The sequence below is a fragment of the Mauremys reevesii genome, linkage group 1 (assembly GCF_016161935.1).
Source record: "Mauremys reevesii isolate NIE-2019 linkage group 1, ASM1616193v1, whole genome shotgun sequence".
Lineage (NCBI taxonomy): Eukaryota > Metazoa > Chordata > Testudines > Geoemydidae > Mauremys > Mauremys reevesii.
The window spans coordinates 71,017,685-71,032,713 of NC_052623.1; the positions used below are offsets into that span (position 1 = coordinate 71,017,685).

General features: G+C 43.8%; 1 long non-coding RNA gene across 1 annotated transcript in view; it reads right to left on the reverse strand.

The window, feature by feature from the left end:
- Positions 1-2,093: 2,093 nt before the first annotated feature.
- LOC120397362 overlaps positions 2,094-15,029 on the reverse strand; it is an 85,750-nt gene continuing 72,814 nt past the window's right edge. Inside the window, exons 2-4 of the long non-coding RNA XR_005593751.1 lie at positions 4,191-4,408; positions 2,595-2,688; positions 2,094-2,217 (exon numbers count right to left, since the gene is read on the reverse strand). This is a non-coding gene — a long non-coding RNA (uncharacterized LOC120397362). The remainder of the gene's footprint in view (positions 2,218-2,594; positions 2,689-4,190; positions 4,409-15,029) is intronic.

Sequence of the window (15,029 nt, forward strand, 5' to 3'; positions counted from 1 at the left end):
CTGCGGAGGAAACAGAGGAAGGGCTCGATCGCCAGGGCATACAGCTGGCCCGAGAGGGGGCACCCCTGCCGCACTCCCCGCCCGAAGCTGACCGGCTCGGTCAGGGTTCAGTTGAGCCTGACCAGACACTCTGCGGAAGCGTACAGCACCTGGAGAAAACCCACAAACTGGGACCTGAAGCCTAACGCTCGCAGAGTGCCCAGGAGATACCCGTGATCCACCCTGTCAAACGCCTTCTCCTGATCCAGGGACAGGAGGGTGAACGACAGACCATCCCTGCACCCAAGCTCCAAGAGATTCCGGACCAAATACAGGTTATCGAAGATGCTACAGCCCGGGACGGTGTAGGTCTGGTCTGGGTGGATCACGTCCTCCAGCACGGACCCCAGCCGCAGCAAGATGGCCTTGGCTACGATTTTGTAGTCCGTGCTGAGGAACGAGATGGGATGCCAATTCCGTAAGTCGCGGAGGTCCCCCTTCTTCGGCAATAAGGTGAGCATGGCTCGCCTGCACAAGAGAGGGAGGACCCCGCTCCACAAGGACTCGGCCCAGATGGCGACCAGGTCCGGGCCGAGAACGTCCCAGAACACGTGGTAGAACTCCACGGTCAGCCCGTCCATGCCCGGAGATTTGTTGGTGGGCATGCGGCGGAGGGCTTCCGAGAACTCGGCCAGAGAGAGAGGCAGCTCTAGCCGGTCCCGGTCACCCGCGCTGACCGTCGGGATCCCATCCCAGAGTGCTCTGCAAGCGGCAGGATCGGTCGGATCCGGGGAGAAAAGGTGCGCGTAGAAGGTCCTGGCCCTCTCGCACATCTCTGCCGGATCTGTGAGGGGGGTGCCGTCCTCTGCCAGAAGGCAGGTGACGTGCTTCTTGGCCCCCCTCCATTTCTCCAGGGCATAGAAGAAGCGGGAGCCGCGATCCATCTCCCGAAGGAGGCGGATGCGCTCCCGGTAGGGAGGTGGTTACCCTGATCCTGCCCTGAGGGGTTTGAAAGCAGCCCTGCAGAGGGCTGCAGCGCTAAAAGTCTGGGATGATTGAGGGAAAGTAGGCTCAGCTGTGGCCATGCCCCAATCAGGCCCAGCTGGCCCCTATAAAAGGCTGTGAGCCAGGAGTTCAGACAGTCTTCCTCTGTCTGTAGATGGAGATGGGCCTGGCTGCAGGGAGTTAGACACAGGGTACCTGAGTGGAGCAGGGCTGGGGAAAGGCAGAGGAGCTGGGGAGCTCCTGCCTGGAAAGCCCCAGGCTGCAGCCTAGCATAAGGCCAAGAGGTACTGGGGGATGCAGGGGGCAGCCCAAGGGGTAGGCAAAGGCAGCAGGTCCAAACCCCTTTGCCTATGACAAGTGGCTGATACTGCAGTCTGCCCCAGTGAACGGGGGCTAGATAGGGCTGGTCCACACTAAGAAGCGGGGTCGAACTAGGGTACGCAAATTCAGCTACGTGAATAGCGTAGCTGAATTCGAAGTACCCTAGTTCGAACTACTCACCCGTCCAGACGCCGCGGAATCAAAGTCCGCGGCTCCAAGGTCGACTCCGCCACCGCCTTTTGCAGTGGTGGAGTACCGGAGTTCAAACTATCGCTTCCAGAGTTCGAACTATCGCGTCCAGATTAGACGCAATAGTTCGAACTCCGAGAAGTCGAACTCACCGCGTCGACCCGGCTCGTAAGTGTAGACTAGCCCATAGACACTGAGCAGTAGCCAAAACTGAGGCAAAGTGGGGATAGTGGGTTGGGGGTTCCCCAGGGAGGGGAGACCCAGATTGGTGGGGTATTGCCAGGGGGCAGCACCCCAGTTAAAGGGGAACTGGGGTCCCAGGGAGGAACACAGGGGCCAGAGAACAGGCAGATCACTGGCCTGCAGAGGGTGCTCCTGTCTGGAAAAAGAGCTAATTCCCAGAAGGCGCCGCAGGGGTGAGTCTGCCCGTCTACACAGACTTATACAAAAGTAAAAAACCAATATGCATTTCCCTGTCTCAATTCACCACTCTATAGCATTCTTTAGTCTGGGATTAAGGTTATTTGGGACCATCCAAAATTCTTCTGTTGCAGTATATGGTTTTCTTTCTCCAAGTTTACCTATTCTTATGTTGGTTGGTCAATCCCTTTCTCAAAATTCTTTTATGGTTCTGTTTTTCCCAGACCTGCCTGGCCTCTGAGTTTTAAAGGCTCTAATTGGTTATCTTTGTTCTGGCTGGTAACTTTCCACTCCCTCAGTCTCCTGTAGAAAGAAGTTGGAGAGAACTAATTACCTGACTTAAGCATCCTCTTTAGCATATCTATAAACCAATCAAAGTGCAGTCATTAAAGTTAAGTAGTGTGTAACTGTTGCAGGTCCTGTCAGCAGTGGTACAGAGACAGAGATATTCATGGCACAGCAATTTTCATAGCAACAACTGCTTACAGAATGAAGATAGAAGATTAAGCCAAGAAAACACAAGCAAAAGATGACTATAAAGTTACTTTTATCTTGCAAAAGGGTAAACCTGAGGGTTGGCAGGCTACAGGTATAGAAAGGAAAAGAGAAGTGGGAAAGGAACTGGACACATCTAAGCTTAAATTTAAAAAAGCCAAAAAGGGCAAGAGTTTATCTTCTACCTCATGGCTTCCTGTTTGAACCCCTGATGGTCCACTATGTGGCTTCTCCGATTCACTGGGTTTGCAGATATGTCAGGGATTTCTTGGAAACAGGCTATGAAAACAAGGAAACCATTTGTAATGGTGACAGGCATGTTTGTGGACATGGCAGGTTGTGGGGAGGTTGCAATTCTATAAGAACAGGCAAGTGGGGGTTGGAGTACCAACATCAAACTATGATGGGGAGTTGCAGAGTCATTATGACTGAGTGACCTCATAAGTAGAATGAGCACATCTGGTTCTAGGTAACCATCTGTCTGACTCTAATGTTAAGGAAATCAGTTCTCTTACACACTTCCTCAAAGAATCTGTTCCAATACATAGTGAGCTAAGCATTCCACTCTGATTCTCTGTACTCAAGAAAGCCAAATGCATGATCTCTCTGGTAAATGCCAGCTATTCTTTGGCCCGATTTTCATGTTCCCATCTCATTCTTTGTAATTCCGGCAGGACCTCCTGATTGTAGGACACCATCACTGCCTCAGTATATGTCAACTCTCCCAGAGCCTCCCACAGCATCTACCTTGTCAAACTCATCTGCTTTTAAAATTCTGGGTTGGGTGAGGAAATGTTCTGAACACATGCTAACAGCTCATTATAATATGTACATGACTTAGAGCATGGATTGGACCCATGGCTTCATCCTATACGACTAGCAAACCATGAGTTTCACTTTTGAAAATCCCACTAGTGATTGGATGCGTATCACAATCTGTATCATAACACACATCCATATGTACTCCCCCCACCTCCCTGCATCAGCCAGGATTGGTGGATATCTTGCACAAGCTCATAATGGAGCACCTGAAGTGGCTATATTGGATGGTGTCTGTCTACTACATGTACTGTATATGCTTAGAAGAGTATTTTAAAATTACCACTGTTTGGGACCAATTATTTATCTTATATCCATGATCAGTGTGTTTTCCACAAGACCACCTTCTCCTGTTTTTGAGGCTGTCAGTCTGTTTCTACTCTCTTCAGCATCATCTATCTCTAAACCAAGATAAGATCCTCTCAGAGTCAGTAGCTTCACAGCCTGTCTCTTACAAGTAAGTGTTGAATTTGGATTTATCAGCTCAGGAACGTAGGCTTGCTGAGCTGAGCCTGTGCCAGGAGTTATCCCAACTGTGTGCCAGATAAGATAGTTCAGACAAACCAACTGTGATAGTAAATGTGTGTCCCTTAACTTGTTCATCCAGCATGTCACTGTATGTGGAGTTTACACCTAATCTGTCTTGTAAATTTCAACACAGATTTCTCCTACAATTTGACCCTTTATGGACATTTTTTCTTCAGCAGATATAGGGGAACCTTCCCCTAGCCATCAGTCCATGTTCCCAGACAGACAGGAGGGGATCCTTCAATGTACTGTTCCACAAAGGCACTTTAGGTTTTTATTGGACTGATATAATTTAGTATTTGTCTCTCGACAAGTTTAGTACAAGCAGTTGTGTAAAGTAGTTCCAACCACTTGCATCAGTGAAATCTCTATTTTACATGCCATATTGGGAAAAGAATGGATGCCTGAAAGAGAGATGAGAAGGTGAAAAATACCTCAGCAGCAGAGTGGACTTCTTTTTCTTGTGGTTTATCTATCTCAAATAGCCATTGATCCTATTTTTTTTTCTCCACCTAGGGAATCATTTTTTTCCCCATGGAACAAAACTCCTGAAGAGTGCAATCCTTCCCTGGTAGTGACTGTCTTTCCCACCACGTTACAGTTTTTCTTCAGCTGGTGATAACATCTGGGTATATCATTCTTTTGATCAGTTCTGAAATAAATTTGCAGAATTAATACATAGGACGAGCATCTTTATTGTGCCAAAGCAAAAAGTGGTGATGGCAAGGTGAATAACTAGCAAAAGGGATTTCAACCATCTGGCTAGCCTGCAGGGAAATATGCCTTCCCCCCTCCCCATCTACTAAAATAGGTGTTCTCTACCTGTAGATCACACACAGGTATCAAGGGCATGTCAACCTATCTTTCCCATATTACTAAATGATAGGGGGTCTTAGCTATTTGCTAGTTGGATGGGAGGGGGATCCCAGAGTAGTTCCTTCAATTAAGGGGAAAATGGTCACAAAATGGAACAAGTTTGCAAACCACTGTGTTAATACATTTGTTTTACAGTGTGAATACATACAAATTCATTATTATATAATATCTCACCATTACCCAGCAAAATCTGATCCTCCTGCAAGGGAGTCCTTTTTGCAGTTCTCCCCTAAGATATGTGAAATACTTTTGGAGAAGACTCAGACGAACTTCTCACTAAATGTTTAGGTAGCATATTAAATTTGAAGTCATCTGTAGCCACATACTAATATCATGACAAAGTAGGTACAAAATACAAAAGGGTATTGCTATTTGTTCAGCATCCAGCAGCAGAGTCTGAAACTTCAACAAACAATGAGCCAATGGACCACTCAACTATTCACACATCAACTCAAAGTCCACAAAGTATTTCCAAATCCCTTTCTGAATACCCCACTTAAGTAAACATACTATTTCCCCATCTGTTCAATACCTCACCCCAGTATCTGTGGGGATAACTGTGACTGGATTTTCAGAACAGACAGGCACTTAACTATCTAAAAACTCCTACTCAAACTCTATGTAAATGCACTTATTTACCAGTAAAGCAGCAGAGTGCTTGGGTTCTGAAAGTCTGCTTGCTTTTTTTTTTTTTTTAAATGAAAGCTCAGATGATTGAGCCTTCAAAGATGACAGGCTTCAAAAGAAGTATCAATTTGCTGGGCTACTGCCAGCCAACCTCATTTTAGCCCTGAACATACTTAGTAGTAGAGGGCAGAGTTCACCTTGCTAATAGGAGATAATGGATTCTCATATAATAATACAAGTCCCAAAATGAGAACATTCATTAGGAGCCAATATTGTATTCTCTTATAAAGTACTCTGATAACTAACTTGTGCAAAAAGGATGGTGTTAATATGTGTAATTGCAATCATTCCTTTGGAAGCCTGAAATGAAAATCTGTACTTCCACCTACATCAGTTTCTCTCCGTGTAAGACAAAGATGCTTATTACAGGTTCACACAGGAGAGCAAGACTTATGTTACCGAAATTACTTTTTTTTAAAAAAAGTAATAAAGGACTTGAGCAGGCAGAGATGCCTAAATACAAACAGACATAAAAGGGGTGGTGGTGGAGTAAGTCAAGATCAGGGCTTTTCAACCTTGATAATGTCCCTGGGCATTAGGTGCAATGGACTAAATTTTCAAAAAATGCAAATTAAACTCAATCAGGTGTCCCAGTTTCCATTCTTAAAAAAGAAAGGGAGGGGAGGAATCAAATCTACTTGAAAATAAATAACTGAACCTGCCTGAAACTGCACCTCTAGGCATGTGGGGTGCAAAAGAAAGTGCTGCAAGGAGTGGAGAGCTCTTTCTTCCCTGTGCCAGCTGATGGTGCCTATGGCATTTTCAAAAACACCCCAGGCACAATGAGATCATTGTGAGGTATGCAGCAGAAGAGACAAAGAGCAGCTCACAGGTAATTCTCCACATTTTCAGGAATAGCTATGGTGCTCCTGAGCATAGTAGGCTCGCGCAAGAACAAGCTCCTGTTTGTTACAAACATGAGGAACAAGGGACTCTGCTGTCCACAGAGCACAGTGTCAGATATGGGGAGGACTGGGAAAGAAAGAGAGGAGAAAAGCAGATGTCTGACGCTCAGTACCAGAAGGGAAACCTATAGGGTGGTTGTTGAAATGGAGAGATCCCCTGAAGAGAACCATGTCTCAGAGAGCAGCTGCCAAGCTAAATAGTCATTAAAGCCCAGCAGAAACAAACCTCATCCCTTTAGCAGGCCTGACAGCAGTTCATATTGGGCTGGTGTCAACTTTACCAATGGCAGTCTTTGGACAAAAATACGAGATGCAACAATAATAAAGTACAAGCTTAGTAAAGCATTGAATAAAAAAGATGAAGGTCTAGATCATGGCTGAGTATCTGTCCTCTGCACGAGGAAGCATGTTGTTACACTGCCCTCAAGCAGAACCCATCTCCCTGCTCCAGGGAGAGAGTAAACTGCCCTGGGTCTATACATGGTGCAATGTATATTTTGCTAATATGGTAGTGTATCCAAGATTCTACCCATTCACTGTCCCATCCTTCCTGCTTCCAAGTGGGGCATATAAGTAACTCTGTGGAGTCTGCTTCTCCTCCTGCATTGCATGTGGTGGTAACTGGTAGCTGTCACAAGTTAAGAAGGGGGCTTTTACTACCTTGCATGGGCGGGCAAGCCCAACCACAATCTGTCAACAGCAAACGTTGAGAATAAAAGCAATTCCACAAATGTGGAGTGTTTCCTCTTCAGCATCTGTGAAGAAAAGTTACCAAACAAATGAAAAGCTGTAGGAAAGAGAGGAGCGCTCCCGGACTCCAGTCCATGCAGGGAGACAAACAAACAGTGGCATTATTATAATAGCACAATGTGAGGATGTCTGGCCAAAACCATAAGGGGCTCCCAAAAATCTTTGCAGCTGAGAGCTATAAATGACATTCCCTGACTATAACATTTCCTCCATTCAAAAATATCCATCCTTTTCCCATCCAATATTTCCAAACACTTTGCCTCCGAAATCCATCTAGCCTACCCAGTACCTCTCCAGTGAGCAGGAGGGATAGTGGTGATGGTGATTCCCAGGCTCTTTCTCCTCAATTCCCACAAAGAAGTAGTAGCAGAACTAAGTGCATTCCTGTAAACAAGTCAAAGCAGACCGATGGGTTTATAAAGAGCGAAATGAGAAACAAGAGTGGGAGCAGGGCCACCCGGGGGGGGGCAAGTGGGACAATTTGCCCCAGGCCCCCACGAGAGTTTTTTGGGGCCCCTGGAGCAGGTCCTTCACTCGCTCCAAGGGCCCCAGAAAACTCTCGCAGGACTTGGGCCCCCGGAGCTGCTTCTACTCTGGGTCTTCAGCAGCAATTCCGCGGTGGGGGGTCTTTTCGCTTCGGGACCTGCTGCCGAAGTGCCCCGAAGACCCGTGTCATAAACAGATAGTTAAGGGTTAATGCCTCTTTTACCTGTAAAGGGTTAAGAAGTTCACCTAGCCTAGCTGACACCTGACCAGAGGAACCAAAGGGGGAACAAGATGTTTCAAAAAGAAGGAGGGAAGTTTCCTTTGTTTAGAGTCAAGTTTCAGTCGGAGTGAAAAAGATCAAGGAACCAGCCTCTTATCAGAGTAGTAAGTTTTAGAAAGGGATAAATCGGTTTATGTTTATTTCTTTGTAACCTGTCTTGTGCAATTAGAGGAAGAATCAAATTGGGCATTTGGGTATTTTTTGTGTAACTAAGTTTTTGCCCAGGGGAACATCCTCTGTGTTTTGAATCTGTTGTCTGAGAGAGTAGCTGGTATGCTAATCTCTCCCAGAGGGTTTTCTTTTACCTTTCTTTTCTTTAATTAAAAGCCTTTTTCTTAATACCTGATTGATTTTTTCCCTTGTTTTTAGATCCAAGGCAGTTGGATCTGGATCCACCAGGAGTTGGTGGGAGAAAGGAGGGGGGATGGTTAATTTCTCCTTGTTTTAAGATCCAAGGGGTTTGGATCTGTGTTCATCAGGAAATTGGTGAAGTCTCTCAAGGCTACCCAGGGAGGGGGAGGTTTTGGGGGGAAAGAGGGTGTTCCAGACACTGAGAAATCTGGATGGTAGCAGCAAGACCAGATCTAAGCTGGTAGTTAAGCTTAGAGCTTCTCATGCAAGTCCCCCACATCTGTACCCTAAAGTTCAGAGTAGGGAAGGAACCTTGACAACCCGCGACGGGGGGTCCTTCCGCCCTGGGACCCACCGCCAAAGTGCCAGGTCTTAAGCGGCAATTTGGTGGTGGGAGTCCCCCAGCTGCCGAAGACCCCAGGCCCCCTGAATCCTCTGGGCAGCCCTCAGTGGGAGTCCTAGTACCCATATTAAGAATATAATGCTGTAAACTGTATCAAGTGAGGAATAGAATGTGGGTTCAGGGGAGCGTCTTCCATGCCAGTACGTTGTGTCAAGGGAAGTAACTCCAAGGAGAAAGGAGACCAGAAGCTCTTTTAGCACCATGTATTATTATAGCACCAAGGATCTGTAGACATGGTCCAGGACCCTATTATAATAGACGCTATGCAAACAACAAAAAACAACCCCTGCTCAACAAGCTTACAATCTAATTATAAGACAAAAGACAACACATGGATACAGACAGGGGAGTACAAGGAAGCAGTATTTGTGACCATGATAGGAAGTGGACTTCCTACAGCAACTAACTGTTGTCAAAAAATTTTGTAGGATACATGACAAAGGAGAGTTTGAAGGAGGATAATGCATGACTTGAATTGATGTTTACACGGCACTTTTCCCAAAAGTGATGGACTGCATGGGGAGAGAACAAAGGTGACTGTTTGAATATCAGAATTAGAAGACCGAAGACCGAGCCATAGACAGTAGATATAGATTTACTCCTTGCTAAGTCAGTAGATCTTCTCTTCTCATATGTGGAAAGACAGGGCTTCTGAAAATTGATGGATGTTGGATCCCTTCAGTGGCAGGTGCAGGCCTGTTGATTTGGGCTATTCCATTCCCAGCATAATAGCTCTGCTCAAGCTTTACATAGCAGTAAATGTGAATTGCCATATTTTGGCCAGGTGGAAAGGTCCACTGTAGTAGGTACATTTGGACCTATGGGAAAGCCACTATTTATATATGCATTACAGCAGAGTGGAACAGCTTTGATAGCAGCAGAAGCAATAACAGCATTCAGCATCTTGCCACACTATGCACATGTAGCCTTAAGAAGAATCTCATGGCTAACAGTATTTTGGAGAAGCTATAGGCAGTCATTAGAGTGGCTGAGGCTAATTTCACAGATATGAACTTTTACACCAAAATGCATTTCACAAGCTAATATATAGCAGGAAAAAAATCTTGGAGCCGATCCTCAGCAATCAACATAACTCCATTGACTTCAGTGCAGCTACTCTGATTACAGTCATTGAGAATTATATGCTGTAAAATTCAAAAAAAGCGAAAAATAAATCTAACATTTTCTTGGAAACATTTTTATCATTGTCTCCCACCAGTAGTAGCCAATGCCAAGCACAAAGCACAGATTCTCAAAATTCATTCTCACAGCATCTCAATACACTTGAAAAGTGGGCAGCTGCATTTTGACCTAGCTGTAGATCTACTAAGATGATTTACTGGTACTAAATTAAATTATTTTGCTGTAGAATGTTAGTTATTCATGTATTTCAGGCTATGTCACTATGTACTCACAGGATGCACCATAATGGCTCTTGAGAGGCCATTATGGTGTACTGTACTAATGATCCATACATAATGAAAATGTCTCAGTAACCTCCATTTACTTCATGATGGATCCTTCACACTAGTTCCATTGAACATAATACATTTGTTTTCCTTTTTGGAAATAAAAAGTAGATATTAATTATCTCTCAATTACAACGATACTCCTAATGAGCAACATGAACTCACACACTGATATTTTTAAGTTATTGTGATCAGCTCAAATGTGGTCAACCAACGGAAAAAAAAATGGATTGTCTTCAAATGAATTATGTTTTAGAGTTGGACCAGGTTCTAGTCCTGGCTCCAGAGGCATTTGGTCTATTGGTACAGGTACTTATTGAGTATGTGTTACAGTAGCTCCTACTCTGCTCTTACAGTAGAGGCCCCAACAAAGACTGGAGCTCCATTATGATAGGGGTTGTACAAATGCATAGTCTGAGAAAGTCCCTGCTAGAAGCTTACAATCTAAACAGATAAGACAGACAAAGAAGTGGGAGAAAATAAGTATTATTATCACAGTTTTTCAGATGGGCACAGAGAGACATGTCCAAGGTCACATAGCTAGTTCATGACAGAACCGTGTATTAAATCCAGTTTGCCTGAAACCCAGTCTGATGTCTTGACCACATTATCAGCCTTTATTATCCATTTGTTAGAAATCTAAATTCTTCAAATCCATGAAAATAAAATAATTCCACTGATATGTCACATGTTGTGCTGTTTCCTCCATTGCTTCTTAAGCAATTACTATAAAAAGTTAAAATAATGAGTGGAATTAAGGGCAATATTTCACAGCTATTCCCTTCAAACTTAACCAGTAGTTCAATAGCACTTAAGCACATAAAAAGAAGGCATCCTGAATAATAGTATTATGATGAAGATGATCTGAAGTACCATCATTCTGGTTCTTATAACATTTCCTCCCTAATTCTCTAATATCGCTAGGTGTCTTGCTGCACATATAATACTATATACTATAGCATGTGCCTAGAGGAGCTTGCTTATGGGTCCCAGATCCCTGCAGTATCAAGACACAAAGACCTGATTTAAAGAAGGAATGAAAAGCCTGAACTCTGAATGTTCTGGCCTTTGTGAGTTTAAGTCAGACCCTTGTCTATGTTTTTTGTTACTTGGATTTATTAAATAAAAGCTAATGATGGAAAATGTAATAAGCGAAGCCAATAGAGCATACTCTGGGGTTCTGAAAAACATCTCTGGTTCATTTGGAAAAATAAGAGCCAATTCTAGGGTTTTAAGAAGCTATCTACACTTATAAATTGTTTCAGTAACTTTAAAATTACAGTAAAACACTCCAGGTAAATAACTGTATAAAAATATGCCCGCACAAGCTGATAACCACAGTGTAAATAGACATGACACATGTAAATAGACATAATCACATGTAAATAGACACATGTATGTCTTGGTGACAGCCTCTCTTTCTGTACTTTACCCTTAATATTTGAGAACAATTGGATGCTTGATCTGACAGGACAGCAGAGCATTCTCAGTGGAGGACCTTGATCTTGCTACCCCCTCAGTCTGGCAGAAGCAGGTTTGTTGATCGTCAAGGCATGCTACAAGGTATATCCGTTTATCCAGGTTTTGAGGGGCAATCGTCTGAGAGAATGCCTGTTAAAACTTGCGAATTTTCCATAGGTAAATACATACGGCCACTTTAGTATACTTACTATAGGGAATAGTGTGGAATTTCTGCAAATACTGGGGTAATTGGCAAGCTTTAAAGGGTAACCAGTGTAGACAAATTGATGATGAGGAGGAGGAGGATTTTTAAAGCTGGCTTCTCTTTTTTGCTTTCTGAAGTTTCTATTCTATTATTTTCTGTACTGATTTAAATATTTCAACACAAAAACCATATTGCCCTGTGAACAAGAAACAAATATAGTCTTTACTTTCTCACTGGCAATAAAACTTCAGGTCTATTTTTAAGACTCACAGTCCTAAAATTCACTGTTGCTGTCTAAACAATAGCACAGTTTAACTTCTTTCTACTTGCCCAGGGAACAAAATTGCAGAATATTATGAAGCACATAAGCTATCCATCCATTCAGATCACTTGATTGGCTTTGCTCATGTAATGAGGTCAGGAACAGTATTTGCATTTGTTCATTAGAGCTGGGCAAATAAATGACTTAGATTGGCTGCCAGTATTGAAAAAGAGATTATGAATAACAGTGAATAGTCATTGGGCCAGCGAGAAAGTGAGACTGACTCTATAGTCTGGGGGTTGGGGCCCAGAGATGGGAGATCCAGTTTCTTATTCTTGCTCCAATGACTTTTTATACAAAGTGGAACCATTTCAACAGGAGAGATTAAGAGAGGTCACATCAGATGGTGGTAAGGGTTGACTTTTGCTGATTTCTTTAGGGACGGCGTTACAGAGCTTTGGGTCTACCTTTTAGAAGACTCTGCCTCCAGCTTCCTCATTCTGCTAGTAGCAAGGCATTCAGGTCTAAATACACAAAGACTTGGGAATTGCAATGCCTAACCGCTAGGTGCACTTAGTGGAATTCTCTGACCCAAGTTAGGCACTCAGGTTCCCCATACAGTCCAGAGGTAGTTATGCACCTAAGTAAGGGATTCAAGCTGATCGGAGAGCCACCTGAGGTAGTCAGGAGTGAAATGCAGGGGGAAACGGTGGGACTTAAGATTCAGATTCACAAAGATACTTAAGCGTTTAATTCCCACTGATTTGGACTTTAGGACCTGGACTCACAGGTCAGAGATAGGTGTGATGTTGCACTCCATATTCTTTATGGAAATATGCTGGTGAATATGACATAACTGGAATATGCTTTACGCTAAATACCCCTTGGATGGTGTCATTAGAAAGCTTGTAATCTACTAATTGTGTTCATCCTGTATGTTTGCATGTATTATTTCTATATCTGGAGGTAGGAGAATAAGATATAAACTTGTATCACTAATGTAAACATATTAAATGGAGGCTATTAAGGGTGCTCCAGAAACAATCAATTGTAAATGGCCTTAGTTAATTGAAAACCTTCCTGTGTACGTGTGGGCCAACCAAGGAAGAATGGAGACAAGGGATCTTATAGTGAAATGTGACCATGTCACATGATACTGGAATCCATCTTAATCCTTGTACTTTTCCATTGGTGAGGTGGGGGTGGGACAAGCACAAACAAAATATTCCTGCCTTGTGCCAAAGCTATAAAAGGGGGTGGAGCAGGACAAAAGGGGTGCCAGTCATGAGAAAACCCCTGCTTACCACCTGAGATGTCTGCTGGGACTAACAAGAGTTAAGTGTATGATCTGGAGTAAGTGTCCTAGGTATCTCATGCCCTAGGTATCCCATGTTCTTTCTCACAAAAAACAGAGAGAGCCCATACCATTATACCCATTGGTTAAGGCACTCATGTGGGAGACGTGGGTTCAAATGCTCCAAATTGGGCAGAGTGGGGATTGAAACCTGGGTCTCTCATATCCTAGGTGAGTCTCCTAATCAATAGACTGTTGGGTATGCTGGAGCATGTACAAACACACACTGTTGTTTTTTGAGTGAAGCCAGATCTTGTAGGCACTCAGACACACCTATCCGACTGGGCCCCACAGGCCAGATAGGCAGCGGAACACCTAGTTTGAGAATTCTGCCAGGGATTAGGCATGAGGTAGCACTCCAATTTGCCATCAAGATTGAGGTCACTTTGCATATGCCTACTGGCACAAATGTAGGTACCTACATGTTTAGGTGGCAGATGAGCAATGGTTTTGTGAATGCCAATGGTGCCTAAATATTAGACTTATTCACCTGTCTCTTTAGGTGGCAAAGTACCTTTGTGAATCTAGCCTTCAATGCCTTGGTTACCTCAGCTTCCTCCTCTATGGCTTTTCAAAGTTGCTCATATCCAAACCTGGAGTTTGGATATGTCCTTTTCATCTTCCTTTCTGCAGTGATGAATGATGCTACATAACTGCAGTTTATCTGAGGAACTCAAAATGCTTTTCAGACACTAATCAGTTACACCACATGACACCCTCATGAAGTAGATTTTATTCTGCACATGGAAAAACAGCTTACCCATGTTCCTCTGCCTCACTGATTCCATGTGTGTGCCAAATCTGCAGCTCAGGATATATCTCTTCTACACAGTCTAGAGCCAGCGATCTTTTGATCAATCCCCTATGTCTATGCTTACTATTACCAGCACTTCACAGCTCTCCTAGTCTCCTATCCCCAGGGCTGTATTTAGGGGCAGGTGACCCAAGAAACACCTAGGGTGCCAGGCTTGGGGGGGCTGCCAGGCTTAGGGTGCTGTTTTTGTTGTTAGCGACAAAGGGGGGAAATTGCCAAAGGATATATGTTCTGTTTTCAGATAAACTATCAAGTGGAAGATCCTCACGGACAATGTTACAAATCTGACCATGAAGCCACTAAGTGACCTTCACTGGGAGTGCTGCATTGACAGCAAAAGGCCATTGAGGTACCAAGTGAATGAGGTTTACAATGCCCTGATGGAATTGGCATTGTCAAATAAAGCCGAGGTTGGAATCCAACATGACGGACAAAGCCTGGCAAACCAGATCACTGGTCTCAACTGTGTTTTGGCACAATATCCTGTTCCAAGGATATGTTGTAAGCAAGGCATTACAAACTCAGTTGAGGGACATCACAATCACTACTATTTTGATGAGAAGCTGCCTTGATTTTGTTGTCAACTACAGAGACAACGGATTTGAAGATGCCATCCCTGCTGCCAAAGAAACAACCAAAAACTTAGGAGTTGAGCCTGTCTTCAAGGAAACTCAAATTAATCGGAAGAAGTGACAGCTTGGTTACAAGGCAGAGACAAGATGATTCAAATCTTGGAAAAAAATTCAAGAGGGAGTTTTTTGCTCACTCCTTGACACTCCTTGAGTGTCCATCAAAAAAAGGTCTGGACAAATGAAGCTTCACAAAAATAACTGAGTTTTTTTGTATGACCTTAGTAAGCTGCTAGTGGACAGTAAAACACTGCTGAACAATTGTACAGACCTTCACTGGACACTGACACATGGAGAATGTTCAGATGTCAATGATAAAGACACCTATGTCAAATTGGATA